Raw genomic sequence first — 13,805 nt, forward strand, 5'->3', positions numbered from 1 at the left:
CAGTGACAGAGACAGTAACAGTAACAGTAACAGATACAGTAACAGTTACAGAGACAATAACAGTAACAGAGACAGTTATAGTAACAGACTCAGTTACAGAGACAGTAACAGAGACAGTAACAGTAACAGAGACAGTTACAGAGACAGTAACAGAGACAGTTACAGAGACAGTAATAGTAACAGACAGTAACAGTAACAGAGACAGTTACAGAGACAATAACAGTAACAGAGACAATAACAGTAACAGATACAGTAACAGTTACAGAGACAGTTACAGTAACAGAGACAGTTACAGTGACAGAGACAGTAACAGTAACAGAGACAGTTATAGTAACAGACTCAGTTACAGAGACAGAGACAGTAACAGAGACAGTAACAGTAACAGAGACAGTTACAGAGACAGTAACAGAGACAGTTACAGAGACAGTAATAGTAACAGACAGTAACAGTAACAGAGACAGTTACAGAGACAATAACAGTTACAGAGACAGTTATAGTAACAGAGACAGTAACAGTAACAGAGACCGTTACAGAGACAGTAACAGAGACAGTTACAGAGACAGTAATAGTAACAGACAGTAACAGAGACAATAACAGTAACAGAGACAGTAATAGTAACAGATACAGTAACAGTTACAGAGACAGAAACAGTAACAGAGATAGTAAGAGTAACAGAGACAATAACAGTAACAGAGACAGTTACAGTAACAGAGACAGTAACAGAGACAGTTACAGAGACAGTTACAGTAACAGAGACAGTTACAGAGACAGTAGCAGTAACAGAAACAGTAACAGAGACAGTAACAGAGACAGTTACAGTAACAGAGACAGTAAGAGTAACAGATACAGTAATAGTAACAGTAACAGAGACAATAACAGTAACAGAGACAGTTACAGAGACAGTAATAGTAACAGTAATAGAGACAGTTACAGTAACAGAGACAGTAACAGAGACAGTTACAGAGACAGTTACAGTAAGAGAGACAGTTACAGAGACAGTAGCAGTAACAGAAACAGTAACAGAGACAGTAATAGTAACAGTAACAGAGACAATAACAGTAACAGAGACAGTTACAGAGACAGTAATAGTAACAGTAATAGAGACAGTAATAGTAACAGAGACAGTAATAGTAACAGTAATAGAGACAGTTACAGTAACAGAGACAATAACAGAAACAGAGACAATAACAGAAACAGAGACAGTTACAGTAACAGAGAGTTACAGTAACAGAGACAGTTACAGTAACAGAGACAGTAACAGAGACAGTTACAGTAACAGAGACAGTTACAGAGACAGTAATAGTAACAGAAACAGTAACAGAGACAGTTACAGTAACAGAGACAGTAACAGAGACAGTTACAGAGACAGTTACAGTAACAGAGACAGTTACAGAGACAGTAGCAGTAACAGAAACAGTAACAGAGACAGTAACAGAGACAGTTACAGTAACAGAGACAGTAAGAGTAACAGATACAGTAATAGTAACAGTAACAGAGACAATAACAGTAACAGAGACAGTTACAGAGACAGTAATAGTAACAGTAATAGAGACAGTTACAGTAACAGAGACAGTAACAGAGACAGTTACAGAGACAGTTACAGTAAGAGAGACAGTTACAGAGACAGTAGCAGTAACAGAAACAGTAACAGAGACAGTAATAGTAACAGTAACAGAGACAATAACAGTAACAGAGACAGTTACAGAGACAGTAATAGTAACAGTAATAGAGACAGTAATAGTAACAGAGACAGTAATAGTAACAGTAATAGAGACAGTTACAGTAACAGAGACAATAACAGAAACAGAGACAGTTACAGTAACAGAGAGTTACAGTAACAGAGACAGTTACAGTAACAGAGACAGTAACAGAGACAGTTACAGTAACAGAGACAGTTACAGAGACAGTAATAGTAACAGTAACAGAGACAATAAAAGTAACAGAGACAGTTACAGAGACAGTAATAGTAACAGTAATAGAGACAGTTACAGTAACAGAGACAGTTACAGTAACAGAGACAGTAACAGAGACAGTTACAGTAACAGAGACAGTTACAGAGACAGTAATAGTAACAGTAACAGAGACAATAAAAGTAACAGAGACAGTTACAGAGACAGTAATAGTAACAGTAATAGAGACAGTAATAGTAACAGTAATAGAGACAGTTACAGTAACAGACAATAACAGAAACAGAGACAGTTACAGTAACAGAGACAGTTACAGAGACAGTAATAGTAACAGTAATAGAGACAATTACAGTAACAGAGACAGTAAGAGAGACAGTTACAGTAACAGTAACAGAGACATTAACAGAGACAGTAATAGTAACAGTAACAGAGACAGTAACAGAGACAGTAATAGTAACAGTAATAGAGACAATTACAGTAACAGAGACAGTTACAGAGACAGTAATAGTAACAGACAGTAACAGAGACAGTTACAGAGACAATAACAGTAACAGAGACAGTAATAGTAACAGATACAGTAACAGTTACAGAGACAGTAACAGTAACAGAGACAGTTACAGTAACAGAGACAGTAACAGAGACAGTTACAGAGACAGTTACAGTAACAGAGACAGTAACAGAGACAGTTACAGAGACAGTTACAGTAACAGAGACAGTTACAGAGACAGTAGCAGTAACAGAAACAGTAACAGAGACAGTAACAGAGACAGTTACAGTAACAGAGACAGTAAGAGTAACAGATACAGTAATAGTAACAGTAACAGAGACAATAACAGTAACAGAGACAGTAATAGTAACAGTAATAGAGACAGTAATAGTAACAGAGACAGTAATAGTAACAGTAACAGTTACAGAGACAGTAACAGAGACAATAACAGAAACAGAGACAGTTACAGTAACAGAGACAGTTACAGAGACAGTAATAGTAACAGTAATAGAGACAATTACAGTAACAGAGACAGTAAGAGAGACAGTTACAGAGACAGTAACAGTAACAGAGACAGTAATAGTAACAGTAACAGAGACAGTAACAGAGACAGTAATAGTAACAGTAATAGAGACAATTACAGTAACAGAGACAGTAAGAGAGACAGTTACAGAGACAGTAACAGAGACAGTTACAGAGACAGTAATAGTAACAGAGACAGTAATAGTAACAGTAACAGAGACAGTAACAGAGACAGTAATAGTAACAGTAATAGAGACAATTACAGTAACAGAGGCAGTAAGAGAGACAGTTACAGACACAGTAACAGTTACAGAGACAGTAACAGTAACAGAGACAGTTACAGAGACAGTAACAGAGACAGAGAGAGTAACAGAGACAGTAACAGTAACAGAGATAGTAAGAGTAACAGGGACAGTAACAGAGACAGTAACAGAGACAGTTACAGAGACAGTAACAGTAACAGAGACAGTAACAGAGACAATAACAGTAACAGAGACAGTAATAGTAACAGAGACAGTAACAGTAACAGAGACAGTAACAGAGACAGTAACAGATACAGTAACAGTTACAGAGACAGTAATAGTAACAGAGACAGTAACAGTAACAGAGACAGTAACAGAGACAGTAACAGTAACAGAGACAGTAACAGTTACAGAGACAGTAATAGTAACAGAGACAGTTACAGAGACAGTAACAGAGACAGTAACAGTAACAGAGACAATAACAGTAACAGATACAGTAACAGTTACAGAGACAGTAATAGTAACAGAGACAGTTACAGAGACAGTAACAGAGACAGTAACAGTAACAGAGACAATAACAGTAACAGATACAGTAACAGTTACAGAGACAGTAATAGTAACAGAGACAGTAACAGAAACAGTAACAGAGACAATAACAGTAACAGAGACAATAACAGTAACAGATACAGTAACAGTTACAGAGACAGTAACAGAGACAGTAACAGTAACAGAGACAGTTACAGAGACAGTAACAGTAACAAAGACAGTTACAGAGACAGTAACAGTAACAGAGACAATAACAGTAACAGATACAGTAACAGTTACAGAGACAGTAATAGTAACAGAGACAGTAACAGAAACAGTAACAGAGACAATAACAGTAACAGATACAGTAACAGTTACAGAGACAGTAATAGTAACAGAGACAGTTACAGAGACAGTAACAGAGACAGTAACAGTAACAGAGACAATAACAGTAACAGATACAGTAACAGTTACAGAGACAGTAATAGTAACAGAGACAGTAACAGAAACAGTAACAGAGACAATAACAGTAACAGAGACAATAACAGTAACAGATACAGTAACAGTTACAGAGACAGTAACAGAGACAGTAACAGTAACAGAGACAGTTACAGAGACAGTAACAGTAACAAAGACAGTTACAGAGACAGTAACAGTAACAGAGACAATAACAGTAACAGATACAGTAACAGTTACAGAGACAGTAATAGTAACAGAGACAGTAACAGAAACAGTAACAGAGACAATAACAGTAACAGATACAGTAACAGTTACAGAGACAGTAACAGAGACAGTAACAGTAACAGAGACAGTTACAGAGACAGTAACAGTAACAAAGACAGTTACAGAGACAGTAACAGTAACAGAGACAGTTACAGAGACAGTAACAGTAACAGAGACAGTTACAGAGACAGTAATAGTCACAGAGACAGTAACAGAGACAGTAACAGTAACAGGGACAATAACAGTAACAGAGACAGTAATAGTTACAGAGACAATAACAGTAACAGAGACAGTAACAGAGACAGTTACAGTAACAGAGACAATAATAGTAACAGAGTCAGTAACAGTTACAGAGACAGTAACAGTAACAGAGACAATAAGTTACAGAGACAGTTATAGTAACAGAGACAGTTACAGATACAGTAACAGTTACAGAGACAGTAATAGTAACAGAGACAGTTACAGATACAGTAACAGTTACAGAGACAGTAATAGTAACAGAGACAGTTACAGATACAGTAACAGTTACAGAGACAGTAATAGTAACAGAGACAGTTACAGATACAGTAACAGTTACAGAGACAGTAATAGTAACAGTGACAGTAACAGTAACAAAGACAGTTACAGAGACAGTAACAGTAACAGAGACAGTTACAGAGACAGTAACAGTAACAGAGACAGTTACAGAGACAGTAATAGTCACAGAGACAGTAACAGAGACAGTAACAGTAACAGGGACAATAACAGTAACAGAGACAGTAATAGTTACAGAGACAATAACAGTAACAGAGACAGTAACAGAGACAGTTACAGTAACAGAGACAATAATAGTAACAGAGTCAGTAACAGTTACAGAGACAGTAACAGTAACAGAGACAATAAGTTACAGAGACAGTTATAGTAACAGAGACAGTTACAGATACAGTAACAGTTACAGAGACAGTAATAGTAACAGAGACAGTTACAGATACAGTAACAGTTACAGAGACAGTAATAGTAACAGTGACAGTTACAGTAACAAATACAGTAACACTAACAGAGACAGTAGCAGTAACAGAGACAGTTACAGAGACAGAGACAGTAACAGTTACAGAGACAGTAATAGTAACAGAGATAGTTACAGTAACAGAGACAATAATAGTAACAGAGACAGTAACAGAGACAGTAACAGTTACAGAGACAGTTATAGTAACAGAGACAGTAACAGTAACAGAGACAGAGACAGTAACAGTTACAGAGACAGTAACAGTAACAGATACAGAGACAGTAACAGAGACAGTTACAGAGACAGTAACAGATACAGTAACAGTTACAGAGACAGTAATAGTAACAGAGACAGTTACAGAGACAGTAACAGATACAGTAACAGTTACAGAGACAGTAATAGTAACAGAGACAGTTACAGAGACAGTAACAGATACAGTAACAGTAACAGAGACAGTAATAGTAACAGAGACAGTAACAGTAACAGAGACAGTAATAGTAACAGAGACAGTAACAGATACAGTAATAGTAACAGAGACAGTAACAGTAACAGAGACAGTAATAGTAACAGAGACAGTTACAGAGACAGATACAGTAACAGAGACAGTAATAGTAACAGAGACAGTTACAGAGACAGTAACAGAGACAGTTACAGAGACAGAGACAGTAACAGTTACAGAGACAGTAACAGTAACAGAGACAGTTATAGTAACAGAGACAGTAACAGTTACAGAGACAGTAATAGTAACAGAGACAGTTACGGTAACAGAGACAATAATAGTAACAGAGACAGTTACAGAGACAGAGACAGTAACAGTAACAGAGACAGTAACAGTTACAGAGACAGTTATAGTAACAGAGACAGTAACAGAGACAGAGACAGTAACAGTTACAGAGACAGTTATAGTAACAGAGACAGTAATAGTAACAGAGACAGTTACAGAGACAGTAATAGTAACAGAGACAGTTACAGAGACAGTAACAGATACAGTAATAGTAACAGAGACAGTAACAGAGACAGTAACAGAGACAGTAACAGTAACAGAGACAGTAATAGTAACAGAGACAGTAACAGAGACAGATACAGTAACAGTAATAGAGACAGTAACACTAACAGAGACAGTAACACTAACAGAGACAGTAACAGAGACAGAGACAGTAACAGTTACAGAGACAGTTATAGTAACAGAGACAGTAACAGTTACAGAGACAGTAACACTAACGGAGACAGTAATAGAGACAGTAACAGAGACAGTAACACTAAGAGAGACAGTAACAGAGACAGTAACAGAGACAGTAACAGAGACAGTAACAGTTACAGAGACAGTTATAGTAACAGAGACAGTAACACTAACGGAGACAGTAATAGAGACAGTAACAGAGACAGTAACACTAACAGAGACAGTAATAGAGACAGTAACACTAACAGAGACAGTAATAGAGACAGTAACAGAGACAGTAATAGAGACAGCACCCCCTTTGACATCAGAGAAACACACATCCACAAGGTTCAGACAGGAATAGCATCAACACAACACACACTTGAGAATAAAGAGATGAAGTGTGATTCAGGGTGGAGTTTAACTTCAGATTTCTGATAAATGACGTAAATCTTCACTTTCTTTGTGTTTTGTCTTTTCTTACGGTTCGGAGCCTTCAGCTGACTGTAACAATGTGGACTGTCGTTGTTTAATTCCCTCTAAACATCATGACACAAAGCCAGAATGTTGTTGTTTCTCCGATTATCTGGAGGACTGCAGGTTAATCAGGTCAGTGTGATGGAGTGATGAGGAGCTCGTGGTCTGAGGGACGCAGGCCTTATAACTGTGACGCTTTTTTATCTCTAGTCTCTATTGTACTGGCCTTAACCTGGCCTTGATATTAATATGAAGGATATTTCTAGACTATAGAGCTAAAAATGGATCATTTAAAATGTGCTAACATCCATTTATATAAAAAAAAAGAAAAAGAAAAGAAAAAAAGAAAGACAGAAAAGACTTCAGCATGGACGAACATTTCAGAGGAAGTGTTTGAGAATGTCTCCAGATTTTCCACACAGCCTTAAAAATGATGTTAGCTTTGTTCTTTATTTTTTTCTTTTTTATTGATGTAGCTAATCGATGTGAACCTACACCACTGAAAAACTGAGAAAAAAAATTCTCATTTCATCTCTTCATCTGTACGTAACCTTCACGCTTTATGAGGCTCAAACTGCGACGTGTAGCACCTCTGCGTCATCACGGACGTTTTAAAGAACGAGGATGAGGATGAGGAAAAGCCTGGACTGGACTGGAATCATCTGCTTGTTCCGTGGTTCTGGTGGATCGCAAAGGGCTTTTTGGTCTGATGGAAATTTCAATGAGCACAATAAAAGATCTGTTTATTTCTTAGTTAATAAAATGCTGCTTTATTGTTTTGTTTTCATTTAGGGGTCTGATAGAAAATTCTGTGCATTTTGGAGTCAGTTCCGGCCGTGTTGGTGTCGAGGTACTACAGGAACATCCAGATCCTCAGTCAGGACTGGTTCTTCTTCTGCCTCTCTGTGGGAGAAGCGTCACAGTTTAATCAAAACACCAAAGTGAAAATAAAGTGTACATTATTATTAAAGTTAAATTATTAAAGCTTAAATAAGAGCTATTTAATTTATTCATTCAGAACAAAGTTAATGTAATGTCTCACCACATGACCCTTTACCCCATGACACTCTACCCCATGACACTGGACCCCATGAGGTCTCTCTGAGGTGGTCCTCCCCTACAGCTCTGTAAGGTCTGTGTAGAGTTTAATATAAACATTTCTGTCTTACAGAATGTTGAATCTTTAAAGAGCAGCAGATTCTCACTAGTGTAAAGACACAAACAAACCCTGAGTGATCAGATTCAGGACTTTCAGACGACTCTGATTCAGATTCAGGACTTTCAGACGACTCTGATTCAGATTCAGGACTTTCAGACGACTCAGATTCAGATTCGAGAATTTTAAGACGACTCTGATTCAGATTAAAGACTTTTTAGATGACTCTTATGCAGGACTTTCAGACGACTCAGATTCACATTCGGGACTTTCAGATTCAGTTAGACGCAGACGTCTGGTCCAAGTGTGTGAAAGATTTTAATCTGCTTTTGTCTTTAAACAGATGAATTCTGATTTATTTCTGCAGGAAGTGAAGTCTGCTATTGATCATGGTGTGTGTGTGTGTGTGTGTGTGTGTGTGAGAGAGAGAAAGTTCACTGCAGAGCCAGAATCTCTTCAGAATCAGACTAAATGAGCAACAGGAATAAAAATGAAGAATAAACATTTTTACTGACGAAGATTAAATCATCTTCATATCTGATTATGAGGATGTGTGTAATGTTTACATTTTAAAGAGAGAGAGAGAGAGAGAGAGAGAGAGAGAGAGAGATCATCAGACAGACAGACAGACAGACAGACAGACAGACAGTGTGATGTGCAGGTCAGAGGTTAAATTAAACTTACTTCTCAACGGATAAAATATTTTAAAATGTTTTTCTTTTTTCTGTATCTGGATCTAAGCACTGAAAATAAATCAATCTTACGACCCCTCCTGGTTTTAAATGTCCTTCACCGGATCACCAGACCAGCAGATTCTCTTCCTGAGTCAGATGTTTAGTGTCCTGTTTTGAAATTATTTTAGAACTCTGGATCAAACCTCTCACAGAAACGACCCCATGTACATGAAGATGGGATGTCCCTGTGAGCCGGCTGTTACTATAGCAACGATAAGGAGCGCATTAATAACACGCTGCACTACTGTCAGAGGCGCAGTTCTGGAGAATTAATCAGTGCCTCCTGACGCCTCAGCTGTGTGCAGAAGGATGAGTGAGGATGCACTCCTTCTCCACCTGATCTGATGTGAACTGACCCTTTAATAAAACGGACAGTGATGTCACTTCCTGCTCATGACCTCACACATGAGCCACCTGTCAACGTCCAGAAGCTCAGACAGAGGGAGAGAAACTGACCTGTGCTGCATAAATATTCATCTAAAGGACATGCTGATATTCTACATACTGTGCAAAAGTATTCACACCCCTGCTCTCACACATGGTCAGTGAGTCCCGGTCAGGTGAAATCAACTGAAATGGACTTCAGTGGGGTTTTATGTCATAAGTCTGTGTGTGTGTGTGTGTGTGTGTGTGTTACAGCATGACAGACTGGCAGGGGCAACAGAGCGCGCGCACACACACACACACACACACACAGTGTTGGCCCAGCAGTTAGAGCGACAGTTAGGTTAATTAGGTAGGTTTTAATTTGTTAGAGGTTCATCAGCCTCATGATCTCTTCTTTAATTGCTGTGTGTGTGTGTGTGTGTGTGTGTGTGTGTGTGTGTGTGTGTGAAAACAAAATTACTGACATTCCTCTGTGTCCTTGAAGTCAGAATCTCTGAAAACACACGTGGTTTACATGAATCAGAGGCACCCGCAGAGTCACATGCTGGAGTTCTGTTACAGGTGAGGTGGGTTTGAGGAAGCAGAGTTACTGCCATCATCATGAAGCTCATTATTTTCCTCTATCTGCACAACCCCAGGTGTTTCATTCCACTCACATCACTAATGACAATGTCAAAGTAACTATAAAGGGATAAATTGTACTACAGCACTAGTAAGATGAGGGAGGTGAGGGAGATGAGGGAGGTGAGGAAGATGAGGAGATGAGGGAGGTGTGGAAGATGAGGGAGGTGAGGGAGATGAGGGAGGTGTGGAAGATGAGGGAGATGAGGGAGGTGAGGGAGGTGTGGAAGATGAGGGAGATGAGGGAGGTGAGGGAGGTGAGGGAGGTGTGGAAGATGAGGGAGGTGAGGGAGGTGTGGAAGATGAGGGAGATGAGGGAGGTGAGGGAGATGAGGGAGGTGAGGGAGATGAGGGAGGTGAGGGAGGTGAGGGAGATGAGGGAGGTGAGGGAGATGAGGGAGATGAGGGAGGTGAGGGAGATGAGGGAGATGAGGGAGGTGAGGGAGATGAGGGAGGTGTGGAAGATGAGGGAGATGAGGGAGGTGAGGGAGGTGAGGGAGGTGAGGAAGATGAGGGAGATGAGGAAGATGAGGGAGGTGAGGGAGGTGAGGGAGATGAGGGAGATGAGGGAGGTGAGGGAGATGAGGGAGATGAGGGAGGTGAGGGAGATGAGGGAGATGAGGGAGGGGAGGGGGGTGAGGGAGAGGGGGGAGATGGGGGAGGTGAGGGAGGTGAGGGAGATGAGGGAGATGAGGGAGATGAGGGAGATGAGGGAGATGAGGGAGGTGAGGGAGATGAGGGAGATGAGGGAGGTGAGGGAGATGAGGGAGGTGAGGGAGGTGAGGGAGATGAGGGAGATGAGGGAGGTGAGGGAGGTGAGGGAGATGAGGGAGGTGAGGGACGTGAGGGGGATGAGGGAGGTGACGGGAGGTGAGGGAGCTGAGGGAGATGAGGGAGGTGAGGGAGGAGAGGGAGATAAGGGAGATGAGGGAGGTGAGGGAGATGAGGGAGATGAGGGAGGTGAGGGAGATGAGGGAGGTGTGGAAGATGAGGGAGATGAGGGAGGTGAGGGAGATGAGGGAGGTGAGGAAGATGAGGGAGATGAGGAAGATGAGGGAGATGAGGGAGGTGAGGGAGATGAGGGAGGTGAGGGAGATGAGGGAGGTGAGGGAGATGAGGGAGGTGAGGGAGATGAGGGAGGTGAGGGAGGTGAGGGAGATGAGGGAGATGAGGGAGGTGAGGGAGATGAGGGAGGTGAGGGAGGTGAGGGAGATGAGGGAGGTGAGGGAGATGAGGGAGGTGAGGGAGATGAGGGAGATGAGGGAGGTGAGGGAGATGAGGGAGGTGAGGGAGATGAGGGAGGTGAGGGAGGTGAGGGAGGTGAGGGAGGTGAGGGAGATGAGGGAGGTGAGGGAGGTGAGGGAGATGAGGGAGATGAGGGAGGTGAGGGAGGTGAGGGAGATGAGGGAGGTGACGGAGGTGAGGGAGACGAGGGAGGTGAGGGAGATGAGGGAGGTGAGGGAGATGAGGGAGGTGAGGGAGGTGAGGGAGATGAGGGAGATGAGGGAGGTGAGGGAGGTGAGGGAGATGAGGGAGGTGAGGGAGGTGAGGGAGATGAGGGAGGTGAGGGAGGTGAGGGAGGTGAGGGAGATGAGGGAGGTGAGGGAGATGAGGGAGGTGAGGGAGGTGAGGGAGGTGAGGGAGATGAGGGAGATGAGGGAGGTGAGGGAGGTGAGGGAGATGAGGGAGGTGAGGGAGATGAGGGAGATGAGGGAGGTGAGGGAGATGAGGGAGGTGAGGGAGGTGAGGGAGGTGAGGGAGGTGAGGGAGGTGAGGGAGATGAGGGAGATGAGGGAGGTGAGGGAGGTGAGGGAGATGAGGGAGGTGAGGGAGATGAGGGAGATGAGGGAGGTGAGGGAGGTGAGGGAGGTGAGGGAGATGAGGGAGATGAGGGAGATGAGGGAGGTGAGGGAGATGAGGGAGGTGAGGGAGATGAGGGAGGTGAGGGAGATGAGGGAGATGAGGGAGATGAGGGAGGTGAGGAAGATGAGGGAGGTGAGGGAGGTGAGGGAGATGAGGGAGGTGAGGGAGGTGAGGGAGGTGAGGGAGGTGAGGGAGGTGAGGGAGATGAGGGAGGTGAGGGAGGTGAGGGAGATGAGGGAGGTGAGGGAGATGAGGGAGGTGAGGGAGATGAGGGAGGTGAGGGAGGTGAGGGAGATGAGGGAGATGAGGGAGGTGAGGGAGGTGAGGGAGATGAGGGAGGTGAGGGAGGTGAGGGAGGTGAGGGAGATGAGGGAGGTGAGGGAGATGAGGGAGGTGAGGGAGATGAGGGAGATGAGGGAGGTGAGGGAGATGAGGGAGATGAGGGAGATGAGGGAGGTGAGGGAGATGAGGGAGATGAGGGAGGTGAGGGAGGTGAGGGAGGTGAGGGAGATGAGGGAGATGAGGGAGGTGAGGGAGGTGAGGGAGGTGAGGGAGATGAGGGAGGTGAGGGAGATGAGGGAGGTGAGGGAGGTGAGGAGGTGAGGAGGTGAGGGAGATGAGGAGGTGGGGGGGGTGAGGGAGAGGAGGGGGGGGAGGGAGGTGAGGGAGGTGAGGGAGATGAGGGAGATGAGGGAGGTGAGGGAGGTGAGGGAGGTGAGGGAGATGAGGGAGGTGAGGGAGATGAGGGAGGTGAGGGAGATGAGGGAGATGAGGGAGGTGAGGGAGGTGAGGGAGATGAGGGAGGTGAGGGAGGTGAGGGAGGTGAGGGAGATGAGGGAGATGAGGGAGGTGAGGGAGATGAGGGAGGTGTGGGAGGTGAGGGAGGTGAGGGAGGTGAGGGAGGTGAGGGAGGTGAGGGAGATGAGGAAGATGAGGGAGGTGAGGGAGGTGAGGGAGATGAGGGAGGTGAGGGAGGTGAGGGAGATGAGGGAGATGAGGGAGGTGAGGGAGATGAGGGAGATGAGGGAGATGAGGGAGGTGAGGGAGATGAGGGAGATGAGGAGGTGAGGGAGATGAGGAGATGAGGGAGATGAGGAGATGAGGGAGATGAGGGAGGTGAGGGAGATGAGGGAGAGGAGGGAGGTGAGGGAGATGAGGGAGGTGAGGAGGTGAGGGAGATGGGGAGATGAGGGAGGTGAGGAGGTGAGGGAGATGAGGGAGGTGAGGGAGGTGAGGGGAGATGAGGGAGGTGAGGGAGATGAGGGGGAGGTGAGGAGATGAGGGAGATGAGGGAGATGAGGGAGGTGAGGGAGATGAGGGAGGTGAGGGAGATGAGGGAGATGAGGAGATGAGGAGATGAGGAGATGAAGAAGAGATGAGGAGGTGAGGGAGATGAGGGGAGATGAGGGAGGTGAGGAGATGAGGAGATGAGGGAGATGAGGGAGGTGAGGGAGATGAGGGAGGTGAGGGAGGTGAGGGAGATGAGGAGGTGAGGGAGATGAGGGAGGTGAGGAGATGAGGAGATGAGGAGATGAAGAAGATGAGGAGGTGAGGAGATGAGGGTGAGGAGGTGAGGAGATGAGGGAGGTGACGGAGATGAGGGACGAGAGGGAGATGAGGGAGGTGAGGGAGGTGAGGGAGATGAGGAGGTGAGGGAGATGAGGGAGATGAGGGAGATGAGGGAGGTGAGGGAGATGAGGGAGATGAGGGAGGTGAGGGAGGTGAGGGAGATGAGGGAGGTGAGGGAGGTGAGGGAGATGAGGGAGGTGAGGGAGATGAGGGAGGTGAGGGAGATGAGGGAGGTGAGGGAGATGAGGGAGGTGAGGGAGGTGAGGGAGATGAGGGAGATGAGGGAGGTGAGGGAGGTGAGGGAGATGAGGGAGGTGAGGGAGGTGAGGGAGATGAGGGGAGATGAGGAGGTGAGGGAGGTGAGGGAGGTGAGGGAGGTGAGGGAGATGAGGAGGTGAGGGAGGTGAGGAGATGAGGGAGATGAGGGGAGGTGAGGGAGGTGAGGGAG

The sequence above is a fragment of the Hemibagrus wyckioides genome, linkage group LG26, assembly GCF_019097595.1.
Source record: "Hemibagrus wyckioides isolate EC202008001 linkage group LG26, SWU_Hwy_1.0, whole genome shotgun sequence".
Lineage (NCBI taxonomy): Eukaryota > Metazoa > Chordata > Actinopteri > Siluriformes > Bagridae > Hemibagrus > Hemibagrus wyckioides.